An 18,020-nucleotide genomic window follows, 5' to 3' on the forward strand; every position below is an offset into this window, starting at 1 on the left:
TTTGACAGTAACAGCAAATGTTTCTCCTAATGACAAGTACCTAACACTCTACCTAGCTAGCTTAGTTTGCCAAAAAATTTCTAAATTGAAAGACAGCATGCTTTGTTTACCTTCTTCAACTAGACAGTACATGCCTTAAGGCAAATTACTGTATTATAGTTCTTTATATCCAATGCAGGCTCTAGGAAAACACTTTGCACATAGTAGGTGCATATTTTTTGAATGAATGAAGGCATGAATATGGAATGCATGAGTGTCTCTGGTTAAGTCTGGCTGCCCCAAATAACAAGAACAGCAGAGGCAATTTGATCATTTTAGCCATTTTAATGACCCATCAAATTGCCTCTGCCATGTTGATTGTGTGATCTGCAAGGAACAATTATAGCTACTATAATTTATTTCATTTATATTCCACCTCATTTACAAAATAAATATTTAGATGGCACCAAAATTGCTCTATTGATCATGCCACCCGGTTTAGTTTTTTTTTTTTTAAGATCCTAACAGTGTTCAACATGCTGTGCCATGTATGTTTAGTTTTTCTTTCATAGTGGTTCATTTTTTAAAAAATTATTTATTTATTTATCTTAGTTACAGCAGGCAGGCTCCTTAGTTGTGGCACACAGGGTCCTTAGTTGTGGCATACGAACTCTTAGTTGCAGCACGCATGTGGGATCTAGTTCCCTGACCAGGGATCGAACCCGGGTGCCCTGCATTGGGAGCATGGAGTCTTATCCACTGCGCCATCAGGGAAGTCCCATGATTTGATAACACTTCCTTTGCCTTGGCAGATGTACTAATCTCATTTAACTATGTCATTCCATCTTTGTTGTAAACATATACCATATATATATATATATATATATATATATATATATATGACACGAGATAGTCCTTCACATTTCTAACTATATTTGTTTTAATAATGGGAATCGATTTACTGGTGTGTAGCTAGCTAGGCAATTAAGAAATGACGCTTTTTTTTCTGTTTTTTAACAATCATATAGATGACCTTTCAGGAAAACTAATATTTAGCAATAATAGCTAACATTCATTCAGTACTTACCATCTTCCTAGCACTGTGCTTGGCTCTTTAAGTGCCTATTTCTTTTTTATTTAAAACTTTTAATATATGCACATGTTATTTTATATAAATTTATAAGTATGATTATACCATGCATGGTGGGAAGAGCCTGAGGGTCTGGGTACTTCCCCTTCGTGTCAAGGCAAGAAAAAGGAACTTAGGGAAACCACTGAAAGCTTAATTCAGAAGACCGGTGTCAGAATTATGCTTGAAAAATCTAAAAAATGAGGGCTTAAGAGGAAGTCGTCAATGGCTGCAGTTGGGAAGTCAGTGCCCTTTGGAGTCTGTCACAACAAGAGTTGTGAGGTTTCCCATGGACCAGATCTGGGTGGATAATGTGACAGAGAGTCAGGCTGGGGTTGTCTTAGTTCCTGCCCAGGAGGAAGCCTCAGTAGAAGGAGGCCAAAAGTGGACCCGCAGAACCCTCAGGGTATGGAAGAAATCACAAATGACTAGCTGGAATAGAGATGGATTGGACATATGCAGAGTGGTGGTGATGGTGATAGGGTTTGCAAAATAACCCAAACATCATCTAAGAGAGAAAGAGCCAGATTTAAACATCTGCCAAGTCTAAAAGGAGCCAGTAGCAGCCAGCATCAGCATCTTTAAGTAAGAATTTTCCTGCCCTGCTTTCCTCTCCTCTCCCTCTGCACTCCAGCTTTGGGGAGTAATAAAACTATGGGAGGAGCAGTAGAAATGCGATGAAAAGGAAAATAAATGGATCATATTCCCTTTCCTGACTTCTGGCTTCTCTGACTGCAGGCTGCTTTGGGTGCAGCAAATCTGAGCCAGATATAGAGAGGAGAAGCCTAAAATATAAATGAAGTTTCTAATTTCGATTATTAAATGGGAATAGAATTTTTTGTTTGCTCCTATATGTTTATTTTATTTTATTGTTTCTTAAATTGAGATATAATTGACATATAACATTATATTAGTTTCAGGTGTACAACATAATGATTCGATAGATGTATTTATTGCACAAATGATCACCATAAGTCTAGTTAACACCCATCACCACGCATAGTTAACAGATTTTTTTTCTTGTGATAAGAACTTTAAAGATCTACTGTCTTACAACTTTGAAACATACAAGACAGTATTATTAACTGTAGTCACCATGCTGTACATTGCATCCCCAGGAGTACCACTCTGTTTTTATTCTAAGTTTCTAGATCTCCTTCTGTCAACAAGTTTCTTGTTATCAATAAGGAAAATAATCTCAAAGCAGTCCCAAGTGGCTTCAGTCACTTTCATACCTTTCCTTCAAATTAAACGTCTGCCTTAAAAGAAAAGCCACTTTTTGACCTTTCCTTCTTTATTTATCCTTGATAGAAATATACTTTGATTAGTTAGAAATCTAAATTGTACACTAGCTTTTAAATTTAAGGTCCAGGTTTCTTTGATATGAATTTATGCAGAAAATGTAGATTTGTTTAAAGATCATAAACCATTTTATTTTTTTGTTATACGTCTCTCTTCTTCCAAACTATCTACATTGGGCCCTCATTATATAATCAGAAAAATAAGTTACTATAATTTTTTTTTACCCTGCCTCTTCCTCAAGCTGTCTCATCTATCCTTTCCTTTAGTGGTGAACTTGGAAAAGGAGCCCACACACATTACTGCTTTCACTTTTTCACTGCCACTCACTCTAATCCTCCCAACTCTGGTTCACGTCTCCAGTGAAACTGCTTTTCAGAGGCCACTCTTGTCCATCCTAAGATTCAAAGGCTGTTTCTTAGGCTTTGTTTTTCTGGATCACGTTTGTGACAGCGCTTAATGCAGTGCCCAGTAACCAGTCAATTCTTAATACATTTTAGTTCTATTCCCACAAAAATTTGTTTAATATTACTGATTAAATGGATAAATACATAGTATTCTTTATCTGCATAAAAGATTGAGTCAGGGCTTCCCTGGTGGCGCAGTGGTTGAGAATCTGCCTGCCAATGCAGGGGACACGGGTTCGAGCCCTGGTCTGGGAAGATCCCACATGCCGCGGAGCAACTAGGCCCGTGAGCCACAACTACTGAGCCTGCGCGTCTGGAGCCTGTCTGTGCTCCTCAACAAGAGAGGCCGCGACAGTGAGAGGCCCGCGCACCGCAATGAAGAGTGGCCCCCACTTGCCACAACTAGAGAAAGCCCTCGCACAGAAACGAAGACCCAACACAGCCGTAAATAAAAAAAAAAAAAAAAAAAAGATTGAGTCAAATGAAAATTTAGGCAGTCCTGGTGTACCTGTTGCTAATACAGCACAATACATTTCAACACTTTTTCACTCATATCCAGGGTGTGGGGCCCGATATTTTAGAAATTCAGCTCTGATTTGTTGTACTTCATTGCCATGCTTAGTAATATATTTACCTAAAATATAAAATAAACAAGTTCTGGGGATGTAATGTACAGTATGGTGACTATAGTTAATAAAACTGTACTGTATATTTGAAAGTTGCTAAGAGATATTAAAAGTTCTCATCACAAGAAAAAAATGTAACTATGTGAGTTGATGGATGTTAACTAAAATTATTGGGGTGATCATTTTGCAATAGTACATATATCAAATTACTAGGTTGTACACCTAAAAAACACAATGTTATATATGTCAAGTATACCTCAATAAAATAGGAAAAATGATATAGTTTCCTGGCAGGAAAATGACTATAAGCAGTGGGATAAGCAGTGGGATACCTGCCTTCTCTATAAGAAATCAAGCATAAGTTTGTTTTCTATATCTGTGACTCTATTTCTGTTTTGTAAATAAGTTCATTTGTACCATTTTTTTAGCTTCCACACATAAGAGATATCATATGATATTTGTCTTTCGACTTCACTCAGTATGACAATCTCTAGATCCATCCATGTTGCTGCAAATGGCATTATTTCGTTCTTTTTTATGGCTAAGTAATATTCCATTGTATATATGGGGGGGGATGAATTGGGAGACTGGGATTGACATATACACACTACTATATATAAAGTACATAACCAGTAAGAACCTACTGTATAGCACAGGGAACTCAATATTCTGTAATGACCTATATGGGAAAAGAATCTAAAAAAGAGCAGATATATGTACATGTATAACTGATTACTTTGCTATACGGCAGAAACTAACACAACATTGTAAATCAACTATATTCCGATAAAAAAATTTAAAAAAAAAGAAATCAATCTAGCAGCCAAATGAAAGTCAGAGAAGGGGATATAGGAAGCTGCTAATTGAATTAAGGTGCCTCCAGATCACAAGCCAGTGGTCTCTTGTCTCAACTTTTATTTTCCACCCTCCTCCCAAGTTCATTGTCTAGAATGGCCTCTGATGAGAGAATCTGCCTCTGTTCCCTAACTTTGGATTCCCCATTCTTTATCACAGCTCCTCTTCCCAGCCCAAAGATATGGACAGCTCTTTCCAGTTTCCCTCCCTGGCAACCCTCAGGCCATCCCACCTGATCACTGCCAAGGCTGAAGGGGGATAAAAGTTGTTAAACCCTGGGCAGGAAATAGCCTCAGCTCTGTTATCTAAATTTAGGCTGATGGGAATGAAACCAACCAACATTTATTAAATGCCTACTGTATGCCAGACATTTAAAAAATAACAGTTTTATTGAGATATAAATTTACCCTTTTAAAGTGTATAATTCAGTGGGTTTTTAGTATATTTGTAGAGTTTTGCGGTTATCACCATTATCTAATTTTAGAACATTTTCATCACTCCAAAAGGAAACCTTGTACTCATTAGCATACACTCCCCAGTCTCCATTTCCCCAACCCCAGAAAACTACTTGACTATTTTATATCTTTATGGCTTTGCCTATTCTGGACACTTCACATAAATGGAATAATGTATAGCCTTTTATGTCTGGCTTCCTTAAGTTAGCCTAATATTTCCAGTGTTCATGCATGTTGCAGTGTGTATCAGCACTTCATTTATTTTTATAGCCTATAATATTCCATCGTATGGGTATGTCACATTTTGTTTGTAGATTCATTAGTTGATGGGCAGTTGGGTTGTTTCCACTTTTTAGCTATTATGAATAATGCTACTGTGAATATTTGTGTACAAGTTTTTTTGTGGACATAAGTTTTCAATTCTCTTCAGGATAAATCTAGGAAGGAAAACACTGGGTCATATGGTACTCTATATTTAACTTTTGAGGAATCACCAAACTGATTTCCAAACTGGCTGTATCACTTTATATCTTATCAGCAGTATATGAGTGTTCCAGTTTCTTCATATCCTTGCCAATACTTGTTACTGTGCTGGCTTTTTGATTATAGCCATCCTAGTGGGACTGAAATGATATCTTATTGTGGTTTTGATTTGCATTTGCTGATGACTAATGATGTTGAACATCTTTTCATGTGCTTATTGACCATTTGTTTGTCTCTTTTGGAGAAATATCAATTCAAATCCTTTGCCCATTCTTTAATTAGTTGTCTTTTTATTGTTGAGTTGTAAGAATTCTTTATATATTCTGGATACTAGGCCTTCATCAAATACTACATAATTTGCAAATGTTTTTTCCCAATTTGTGGGTTGTCTTTTCATTTTCTTAATTGTGTCCTTTGAGGGACAAAAGTTTTTAATTTTAATGATGTCCAGTTTATCTATTTTTTCTTTTCTTGCTTGTGCTTTTGGTATCATACCTAAGAGACCGTTGCCTAATCCAAGGTCATGAAGATTTACCTCTTTGCTTTCTTCTAATAGTTTTATAGTTTTAGTTCCTACATTTAGATCTATGATCCAGTTTTAAATTAATTTTTGTATATTGGGTGAGGGAGGGGTTCAACTTTATTCTTTTGCACTTGGATACCCAGTGGTCCCATCATCAGTTGTTGAAAAGATTATCCTTTTCACATTGAATTATATTATGCCCTTTTCAAAAATCAATTGACCATAAATAGAAGTTTCTTTTGTTTCTGGATTTTTGATTCTATTCCATTGATCTGTATCCTTTTGCCACTCCTACATTGCCTTCATTAGCATAGCTTTGTAGTAAGTTTTGAAATTGAAATTGTGAGTCCTTCAACTTCGCTCTTTTTCAAGATTGATTTGGCTTTTCAGGACTCCTTATATTTTCATATGAATTTTAGGATCAGCTTATTAATTTCTGCAAAAAAACTACCCAGGATTTTGATACTGATTGTGTTGAATTTGTAGATCACTTTGGGGAGTACTGCCATCTTAACAATATTAAGTCTTCTCAATCATATACGTGGAATGTCTCTCCATTTATTTAGGTCTTTAATTTCTTTTAAAATGTTTTATAGTTTTTGTTGTGTAAATATTGCTCTTTTGTTGAATTTATTCCAAAGTGTTTTATTCTTTTTGGTGCTCTTGTAAATGGAATGCTTTTCTTAATTTCAGTTTCAGATTGTTCCTTGATAGTGTATAGAAATATAATTGATTTTTTATACTGATCTTGTGTTCTACAACTTTGCTGAATTCTTCTCTTAGTCCTAATGGTATATTGTGTGGGTTCCTTAGGATTTTCTATGTACAAGATCATGTCATCTGAAAATAGAGATAGTTTTTGTTTCTTCTTTTCCAATCTGAATGCCTTTTACTTCTTTTTCTTAATTTTCCTCTGGCTAGAATCGCCAATACAATGTTGAAGTAAAGTGGCCAGAGCAGACATCATATTCCTGTTTTTGATTTTAGGAGGAAAGCATTCATTATTTCACTGTTAAGTATGATGACAGCTGTGGGTTTTTAATGGATGACCTTTGTCAAGTTGAAGAAATTCCCTTCTATTTCTTATTTATTGGGTGTTTTTATTAAGAAAGGGTGTTGGAAAAAAAAAAAAAAAAAAAAAAAAAAAAAAAAAAGAAAGGGTGTTGGAATTTGTCACATTTTTTCTATGTCTATTGAGATGACCATGTTTTTGGTTTTTGGGTTTTTTTTCTATTAATATTACATTAATTAATTTTCCAATTTAATCGAACTTTTCATTCCTAGGATAAATCCTACTTGGTGTGTAAACCTTTTAATATATTGCTGGATTTGACTTGCTAGTATTTGCTGGTATTGAGAATTTTAACCTCTATATTCATAAGAAATATTGGTCTGTAGTTTGCTTCTTTTGTGGTATCTGATTTTTATATAGGGGTAATACTGGCCTCATATAATAAATTGGGAAAAGTTTCCTCCTTTTCTCTTTTACAGAAAAGTTTTTAAATGATTGATGTTAAGTCTTATTTAAAAGCTGAGTAGAACCCTGGGTGGGTTTTTTAATTACTAATTTAATATCTTTACATATCATGATTTTGTTCAGATTTTCTATTTCTTCTTGACTCAGTTTTGGTAGTTTGTCTTTCCAAGAATATATTCAATCTAGGCTACTGAATTTGTTGGCAAACAATTTTTCATTCCCTTATACTCCTTTTAATTTTTTTTATAGGAATGTAGTTGCTTTACAATGTTCTGTTAGCTTCTACTGCACAGCAAAATGAATCAGCCATACATATACATATATTGCCTCCCTTTTGGATTACCCTCCTATTTAGGACACCACAGTGCATTAAGTAGAGTTCCCTGTGCTACATATTATGTTCCTGTCGGTTCTCTATTTTATACGTACTATGAGTAGTGTATATGTGTCAATCCCAATCTCCCAATTCCTCCCAACCCACTCCTTTCCCCCTTGGTATCCATAGGTTAGCTCTCTACATCTGTGTCTCTATTTCTGCTTGGCAAATAAGGTCATCTGTACCATTTTTCTAGATTCCACATATATGCGTTAATATACAATATTTGTTTTTCTCTTTCTGACTTACTTCACTCTGTATGACACTCTCTAGGTCCATCCACGTCTCTACAAATAACCCAATTTCATTCCTTTTTATGGCTGAGTAATATTCCATTGTATATATGTACCACTATTTCTTTATCCATTCCTCTGTTGATGGACATTTAGGTTGCTTCCATGTCCTGGCTATTGTAAATAGTGCTGCTATGAACATTGGAGTGCATATGTCTTTTTGAATTATGGTTATCTCTGGGTATATGCCCAGTAGTGGGATTGCTGGCTCATATGGTAGTTCTATTTTTAGTTTTTTAAGGAACCTCCATACTGTTCTCCATGCTGTGTCAATATACATTCCCACCAACAGTGTAAGAGGGTTCCCTTTTCTCCACACCCTCTCCAGCATTTATTGTTTGTAGATTTTTTGATGATGGCCATTCTGACTGATGTGAAGTGATACCTCATTGTAGTTTTGATTTGCATTTCTCTAATAATTAGTGATGTTGAGCATCTTTTCATGTGTTTGTTGGCCATCTGTATGTCTTCTTTTGAGAAATGTCTATTTAGGTCTTCTGTCCATTTTTGGATTGTGTTGTTTGTTTTTTTGATATTGAGCTGCATGAACTGCTTGTATATTTTGGTGATTAATCCTTTGTCAGTTGCTTTGTTTGCAAATATTTTCTCCCATTCTGAGGGTTGTTTCTTCATCTAGTTTATGGTTTCCTTTGCTGTGCAAAAGCTTTTAAGTTTCATTAGGTCCCATTTGTTTATTTTTCTTTTTATTTCCATTACTGTGGGAGGTGGGTCAAAAAAGATCTTGCTGCAGGGCTTCCCTGGTGGCGCACTGGTTGAGAATCTGCCTGCCAATGCAGGGGACACGGGTTCGAGCCCTGGTCTGGGAAGATCCCACATGCCGCGGAGCGACTGTGCCCGTAAGCCACAGCTACTGAGCCTGCGCGTCTGGAGCCTGTGCTCCGCAACAAGAGAGGCCGCGATAGTGAGGGGCCCGTGCACCGCGATGAAGAGTGGCCCCCACTTGCCGCAACTGGAGAAAGCCCTCGCACAGAAACGAAGACCCAACACAGCCAAAAATAAATAAATAAATAAATAAATAAAATAAATTAAAAAAAAAAAAAGATCTTGCTGCAATTTATGTCAAAGGGTGTTCTCCCTATGTTTTCCTCTAATAGTTTTATAGTGTCTGACCTTACATTTAGGTCTTTAATCCACTTTGAGTGTATTTTTGTGTATGGTGGTAGGGAGTGTTGTAATTTCATTCTTCTACATGTAGGTATCCAGTTTTCCCAGCACCATTTATCGAAGAGGCTATCTTTTCTCTATTGTATATTTTTGCCTCCTTTATCATAGATTAGGTGACCATAGGTGGGTGGATTTATCTCTGGGCTTTCTATCCTGTTCCACTGATCTATATTTCTGTTTTTATGCCAATACCATACTGTCTTGATTACTGTAACTTTGCAGTATAGTCTGAAGTCAGGGAGACTGATTCCTCCAGTTCTGTTTTTCTTTCTCAAGATTGCTTTGGCTATTTGGGGTCTTTTGTGTCTCCATACAAACTGTAAAATTATTTGTTCTAATTACGGGAAGAATGCCATTGGTAATTTGATAGAGATTGCATTGAATTTGTAGATTGCTTGGGTAGTATAGTCATTTTCACAATATTGATTCTTCCAATCCAAGAACATGGTATTTTCTCCATGTGTTTGTGTCATCTTTGATTTCTTTCATCAGTATCTTATAGTTTTCTGTGTCCAGGTCTTTTGCCTCCTCAGGTATGTTTATTCCTGTGTATTTTATTCTTTTGGTTGCAATGGTAAATGGGATTGTTTCCTTAATTTCTCTTTCTGATCTTTAGTTATTAGTGCTTAGGAATGCAAGAGATTTCTGTGTATTAATTTTCTATCCTTCAACTTTACTAAATTCATTGATTAGCTCTAGTAGTTTTCTGGGGGCATCTTTAGGATTTCCCATGTATAGGAGCATGTCATCTGCAAACAGTGAGAGTTTTACTTCTTTTCTTCCTTAGGTAGGTTTATTCCTAGGTATTTTATTCTTTTTGTTCCAATGGTAAACAGGAGTGTTTCCTTAATTTCTCTTTCAGATTTTTCATCATTAGTGTGTAGGGATGCAAGACATTTCTGTGCATTAATTTTGTATTCTGGTACTTTACCAGATTCATTGATTAGCTCTAGTAGTTTTCTGGTAGCATCCTTAGGATTCTCTATGTATAGTATCATGTCATCTGCAAGCAGTGACAGCTTTACTTCTTCTTTTCCGATTTGGAATCCTTTTATTTCTTTTTCTTCTCTGATTGCTGTGGTTAAAACTTCCAAACCTATGTTGAATAATGGTGGTGAGAGTGGACAACCTTGTCGTGTTACTGATCTTAGAGGAAATGGTTTCAGTTTTTCACCATTGAGGACAGTGTTGGTGGTGGGTTTATCATATATGGCCTTTATTATGTTGAGGTGAGTTCCCTCTATGCCTACTTTCTGGAGAGTTTTTATCATAAATGGGTGTTGAATTTTGTTGAAAGCTTTTTCTGCATCTATTGAGATGATCATATGGTTTTTCTCCTTCAATTTGTTAATATGGTGTATCATATTGATTGATTTGCATATATTGAAGAATCCTTGCATTCCTGCATAAACCCCCCTTGATCATGGTGTATGATCTTTTTAATATGCTGTTGGATTCTGTTTGCTAGTATTTTGTTCAGGATTTTCGCATCTATGTTCATCAGTGCTATTGGCCTGTAGTTTTCTTTCTTTGTGACATCTTTGTCTGGTTCTGGTATCAGGGTGATGGTGGCCTCATAGAATGAGTTGGGAAGTGTACCGCCCTCTGCTATATTTTGGAAGAGTTTGAGAAGGATAGATGTTAGCTCTTCTCTAAATGTTTTACAAAATTCCCCTGTGAAGCCAGCTGGTCCTGGGCTTTTGTTTGTTGGAAGATTTTTGATCACAGTCTCAATTTCAGTGCTTGTGATTGGTCTGTTTATATTTTCTATTTCTTCCTGGGTCAGTCTCAGAAGGGTGCGCTTTTCTAAGAATTTGTCCATTTCTTCCAGGTTGTCCATTTTATTGGCGTAGAGTTGCTTGTAGTAATCTCTCATGATCCTTTGTATTTCTGCAGTGTCAGTTGTTACTTCTCCTTTTTCATTTATAATTTTGTTGATTTGAGTCTTCTCCCTTTTTTTCTTGATGAGTCTGACTAATGGGTTATCAATTTTTTTTATCTTCTCAAAGAACCAGCTTTTAGTTTTATTGATCTTTGCAATTGTTTCCTTCATTTCTTTTTCATTTATTTCTGATCTGATCTTTATGATTTCTTTCCTTCTGCTATCTTTGGGGTTTTTTTGTTCTTCCTTCTCTAATTGCTTTAGGTGTAATGTTAGGTTGTTTATTTGAGATGTTTCTTGCTTCTTGTGGTAGGATTGTGTTGCTATAAACTTCCCTCTTAGAACTGCTTTTGCTGCATCCCATAGTTTTTGGGTTGTCGTGTTTTCATTGTCATTTGTTTCTAGGTATTTTTTAATTTCCTCTTTGATTTCTTCAGTGACCTCTTGGTTATTTAGTAGTGTATTGTTTAACCTCCATGTATTGCTGTTTTTTACAGATTTTTTCCAGTAATTGATATCTAGTCTCATGGCTCTGTGGTTGGAAAAGATACTTGATATGATTTCAGTTTTCTTAAATTTACCAAGGCTTAATTTGTGACAGAAGATGTGATCTATCGTGGAAAATGTTCCATGTGCACTTGAAAAGAAATTGTATTTTGCCACTTTCAGGTGGACTATCTTATAAATATCAATTAAGTCTATATGGTCTATTGTGTCATTTAAAGTTTGTGTTTCCTTATTTATTTTATCTAGATGATGTGTCCATTGGTGTAAGTGGGTGTTAAAATCTCCCACTATTATTGTGTTACTGTCGATTTCCCCTTTTATAGCTGTTAGCATTTCCCTTATGTATTGAGGTGCTCCTATGTTGGCTGCATAGATATTTACAATTGTTATATCTTCTTCTTGGATTGATCCCTTGATCATTATGCAGTGTCCTTCCTTTTTTCTTGTAATAATCTTTAAAGTCTATTTTGTCTGTTATGAGTATTGCTACTCCAGCTTACTTTTAATTCCCACTTGCATGGAATATCTTTTTCCATCCCCTCACTGTCAGACTGTATGTGTCCCTAGGTCTGAAGTGGGTCTGTTGTAGACAGCATATATACTGGTCTTGTTTTTGTATCCATTCAGCTAGTCTGTATCTTTTGGTTGGAGCATTTAATCCATTCACATTTAAGGTAATTATCGATATGTATGTCCCTATTACCATTTTCTTAATTGTTTTGGGTTTGTTCTTGTAGGTCTTCTTTCTTTTCTTGTGTTTCCCGCCTAGAGAAGTTCCTTTAGCATTTGTTGTAAAGCTGGTTTGGTGGTGCTGAATTCTCTTAGCTTTTGCTCGTCTGTAAAGCTTTTGATTTCTCCATCAAATCTGAATGAAATCCTCGCTGGGTAGTGTAGTCTTAGTTGTAGGTTTTTGCGTTTCATCACTTTAAATATGTCCTGCCACTCCCTTCTGGCATGCAGAGTTTCTGCTGAAAAATCAGCTGATAACCTAATGGGAATTCCATTGTAGGTTATTTGGTGCTTTTCCCTTGCTGCTTTTAATATTTTTTCTTTTATTTAATTTTTGTTAGTTTGATTCATGTGTGTCTTGGCATATTTCTCCTTGGGTTTATCCTGCCTGGGGCTCTGTGCAATTCCTGGACTTGGGTGCCTATTTCATTTCCCATGTTATGGAAGTTTTCCACTTTAATCTCTTCAAATATTTTCTTAGGCCCTTTCCCTTTCTCTTCTTCTGGGACCACTATAATTTGAATGTTGGTGCATTTAATATTGTCCCAGAGGTCTCTGAGACTGTCCTCAATTCTTTTCATTCTTTTTTCTTTCTTCTGTTCTTTGGCAGTTATTTCCACCATTCTATCTTCCAGCTCACTTATTCGTTCTTCCACCTTAGTTATTCTGCTGTTGATTCCTTCTAGTGTATTTTTCATTTCAGTTATTGTTCATCACTGATTGTTGGTTCTTTAGTTCTTCGAGGTCCTTGTAAATCTTCTCGACCCATGTCTCCATTCTATTTTTGTGATCTTGGATCATCTTTACTATCATTACTCTGAATTCTTTTTCATGTAGATTGCCTATTTCCTCTTCATTTATTTGGTCTTGTGGGATTTTACCTTGCTCCTTCCTATGTAACATATTTCTCTGTCATCTCATTTTGTCTAACCTACTATGTTTATGGTCTTCTTTCCGCAGGCTGCAGGGTTGTAGTTCCTGTTGCTTCTCTTGTCTGCCCCCTGGTGAGGGAGGTTGGTCCAGGGGCTTGTGTAGGCATCTTGGTGGGAGGGCCTGGTGCCTGCAGTCTGGTGGGTGGAGTTGAGTCTTTTCCCTCTGAAGAACAGGGCCTCTTCAGGTGGTGTGCTTTTGGGTGTTTGTGAGCTTAGTACGACTTTAGGCAGCCTGTCTACTGATGGGTGTGGCTGTGCTCCTGTCTTGCTGGTCGTTTGAAGTGAGGTGTCTAGTACTGGAGCCTGCAGGCTGTTGTGTGGGACTTGGTCTTGGTGTTGATGTGGATACATCTGGGAGCACACACGCTGATTACTATTCCATGGATCAAGGAATTCTCTGGCAGTCTAGTGTCCTGGACTCTGTGCTCCCACCCCAGAGGCCCAGGCCCGACCCTTGGCTGGGGAACCAAGAGTCCACAAGCTGCACAGTGCAGCATGAGAGAAAAGAGAGGGAAAAAAATGGAAAGAAAAAAAGTAAAAATTAAAGAAAGCAAACAGATGAACAAAACCCAAGACAAATAGCAAAACAACATCAAACAAACAACAGCAACAACAGTACAACACACACACACACACAGACGCACACACACACACACACTCTCAGAAAAAAGAGAAAAAAGAATTTTAAAAAAACGAGGGAACAGAAAAACGAAAGAATTCTAAAATTAGAACAGTCAAGGAGAACTAAACTAACAAAAACAAAGACTGAAAAATAAAAACAGGAAGCAAACAGACAACAAAAAAAAAGAAGAAAACAAAATATACACAAAAAAACATGAAAAAGACTCCCTCTTGCGAGAGCACCGGAATCACAACTAACTGCTGAACAGTCACGGACAGGAAGACACTGGAATTCACCAAAAAAGATACCCCACATCCAAAGACAAAGGAGAAGCCACAGTGAGATGGTAGGAGGGGTGCAATCACAATAAAATCAAATACCATAACTGCTGGGTGGGTGACTCACAAACTGGAAACACTTATACCACAGAAGTCCACCCACCAGAGTGAAGGTTCTGAGCCCCACATCAGGCTTACCAACCTGGGGGTCCAGGAACAGGAGGAGGAATCCCCAGAGAATCAGACTTTAAAGGCTAGCGGGATTTGATTGGAGGACTTGGAGGGGACTCGGGGAAACAGAGACTCCACTCTTGGAGGGCACACACAAAGTAGTGTGCACATTGGGGCCCAGGGGAGGGAGCAGTGACCCCATAGGAGACTGAACCAGACCTACCTGCTAGTGTTGGAGGATCTCCTGCAGAGGCGGGGGCTGGCTGTGTCTCACGATGAGGACAGGGACACTGGCAGCAGAAGTTCGGGGATATACTCCTTGGTGTGAGCCTTCCCAGAGTCCACCATTAGCCCCACCAAAGAGCCCGGGTAGGCTCCAGTGCTGGGTCACCTCAGGCCAAACAACAAACAGGGAGGGAACCCAGCCCCACCCATCAGAAGAAAAGTGGATTAAAGTTTTACAGAGCTCTGCCCACCAGAAGAACAACCAGGTCTACCAACCACCAGTCCCTCCTATCAGGAAACTTGCACAGACCTCTAAGATAGCCTCAACCACCAGAGGGCAGACAGCAGAAGCAAGAAGAACTACAATCCTGCAGCCTGTGGAACAAAAACCACAGTCACAGAAAGATAGACAAGATGAACAGGCAGAGGGCTATATACCAGATGAAGGAACAAGATAAAACCCCAGAAAAACAACGAAATAAAGTGGAGATAGGCAACCTTCCAGAAAAAGAATTCAGAATAATGATAGTGAAGATGATCCAGGACCTCGGAAAAAGAATGGAGGCAAAGATCGAGAAGATGCAAGAAATGTTTAACAAAGACCTAGAAGAATTAAAGAACAAACAAACAGAGACGAACAATACAATAACTGAAGTGAAAAATACACTAGGAGGAACCAATAGCAGAATAACTGAGGCAGAAAAATGGATAACTAACCTGGAAGACAGAATGGTGGAATTCACTGCTGCAGAACAGAATAAAGAAAAAAGAATGAAAAGAAATGAAGACAGCCTAAGAGACGTCTGGGACAACATTAAACGCAAGAACATTCGCATTATAGGGTTCCCAGAAGGAGAAGAGAGAGAGAAAGGACCTGAGAAAATATTTGAAGAGATTATAGTCGAAAACTTCCCTAACATGGGAAATGAAATAGCCGCCCAAGTCCAAGAAGTGCAGAGAGTCCCATACAGGATAAACCCAAGGAGAAACACGCCGAGACACATAGTAATCAAATTGGCAAAAATTAAAGAGAATGAAAAATTATTGGACTCAGCAAGGGAAAAACGACAAATAACAAACAAGGGAACTCCCATAAGATTAACAGCTGATTTCTCAGCAGAAACTCTACAAGCCAGAAGGGAGTGGCATGACATATTTAAAGTGATGAAAGGGAAGAACCTACAACCGAGATTACTCTACCCAGAAAGGATCTCATTCAGATTCAATGGAGAACTCAAAAGCTTTACAGAGAAGCAAAAGCTAAGAGAATTCAGCACCACCAAACCAGCTCTACAACAAGTGCTAAAGGAACTTCTCTAAGTGGGAAACACAAGAGAAGAAAGGAACCTACAAAAACAAACAAGAAACAACTAAGAAAATGATAATAGGAACATACATATCAATAATTACCTTAAACGTGAATGGATTAAATGCTCCAACCAAAAGACACAGGCTCGCTGAATGGATACAAAAACAAGATCCATATATATGCTGTCTACAAAAGACCCACTTCAGACCTAGGGACACATACAAGCTGAAAGTGAGAGGATGGAAAAAGATATTCCATGCAAATGGAAATCAAAAGAAATCTGTAGTAGCAATACTCATATCAGACAAAATAGACTTTAAAATAAAGAATGTTACAAGAGACAAGGAAGGACACTACAAAATGATCAAGGGATCAATCCAAGGAGAAGAAAGAAAAATTATAAATATATATGACACCCAACATAGGAGCACCTCAATACATAAGGCAACTGCTAACAGCTAAAAAAGAGGAAATCAACAGTAACACAATAATAGTGGGGGACTTTAACACCTCACTTACACCAATGGACAGATCATCCAAACAGAAAATTAATAAGGAAACACAAGCTTTAAATGACACAATAGACCACATAGGTTTAATTGACATTTATAGGACATTCCTACCAAAAACAGCAGATTACACTTTCTTCTCAAGTGCGCATGGAACATTCTCCAGGATAAATCACATCTTGGGTAAGAAATCTAGCCTCAGTAAATTTAAGAAAATTGAAATCATATCAAGCATCTTTTCTGACCACAACACTATGAGATTAGAAATCAATTACAGGGAAAAAAACATAAAAAACACAAACACATGGAGGCTAAACAATACATTACTAAGTAACCAAGAGATCACTGAAGAAATCAAAGAGGAAATCAAAAAATACCCAGAGAGAACTGACAATGAAAACACGAAGATCCAAAACCTATGGGATGTAGCAAAAGCAGTTGTAAGAGTGAATTTTGTAGGAATACAAGCCTACCTCAAGAAATAAGAAAAATCTGAAATAAACAATCAAACCTTACACCTAAAGGAACTAGAGAAAGAAGAACAAACAAAACCAAATTTAGTAGAAGGAAAGAAATCATAAAGATCGGAGCAGAAATAAATGAAATAGAAACAAAGAAAACAATAGCAAAGATCAATAAAACTAAAAGCTGCTTCTTTGAGAAGATAAACAAATTTGATAAACCATTGGCCAGACTCATCAAGAAAAAGAGGGAGAAGACTCAAATCAATAAATTTAGAAATGAAAAAGGAGAAGTTACAACAGACACGGCAGAAATACAAAGCATCCTAAGAGACTACTACAAGCAACTCTATGCCAATAAAATGGACAACCTGGAAGAAATGGACAAATTCTTAGGAAGGTATAACCTTCCAAGACTGACCCAGGAAGAAATAGAAAATATGAAGAGACCAATCACAAGTAATGAAATTGAAACTGTAATTAAAAAATCTTCCAACAAACAAAAGTCCAGGACCAGAAGGCTTCACAGGTGAATTCTATCAAACATTTAGAGAAGAGCTAACACCCATCCTTCTCAGAGTCTTCCAAAGAATTGCAGAGGAAGGAACACTCCCAAACTCATTCTATGAGGCCACCATCACCCTGATACCAAAACCAGACAAAAATACTACAAAAAAAGAAAATTACAGACCAATATCACTGATGAATATAGATACAAAAACCCTCAACAAAATACTAGCAAACAGAATCCAACGACACATTAAAAGGGTCATACACCATGATCAAGTGGGATTTAACCCAGGAATGCAACGATTCTTCAATATATACAAATCAATCAATGTGATAAACCATATTAACAAATAGATGAATAAAAACCATATGATCATCTCAATAGATGCAGAAAAAGCTTCTGACAAAATTGAACACCCATTTATGATAAAACTCTCCAGAAATTGGGCATAGAGGAAAGCTACCTCAACATAATAAAGGCCATATATGACAAACCCACAGCAAACATCACTCTCAACGGTGAAAAACTGAAAGCATTTCCTCTAAGATCAGGAACAAGACAAGGATGTCCACTCTCGCCACTATTATTCAACATAGTTTTGGAAGTCCTAGCCACAGCAATCAGAGAAGAAAAAGAAATAAAAGGAATACAAATTGGAAAAGAAGAAGTAAAACTGTCACTGTTTGCAGGTGACATGATACTATACATAGAGAATCCTAAAGATGCCACCAGAAAACTACTAGAGCTAATCAATGAATTTGGTAAAGTTGCAGGATACAAAATTAATGCACAGAAAT

At 37.1% G+C, this 18,020-nt stretch overlaps 1 protein-coding gene across 9 annotated transcripts in view; it reads left to right on the forward strand.

Moving 5' to 3' along the window:
* Positions 1–18,020, forward strand: part of TEX9 (testis expressed 9) — a 224,665-nt gene that overhangs the window by 61,668 nt on the left and 144,977 nt on the right. The window lies entirely within an intron of this gene.

Source organism: Balaenoptera borealis (genome assembly GCF_965194805.1).
Source record: "Balaenoptera borealis genome assembly, chromosome: 3".
Lineage (NCBI taxonomy): Eukaryota > Metazoa > Chordata > Mammalia > Artiodactyla > Balaenopteridae > Balaenoptera > Balaenoptera borealis.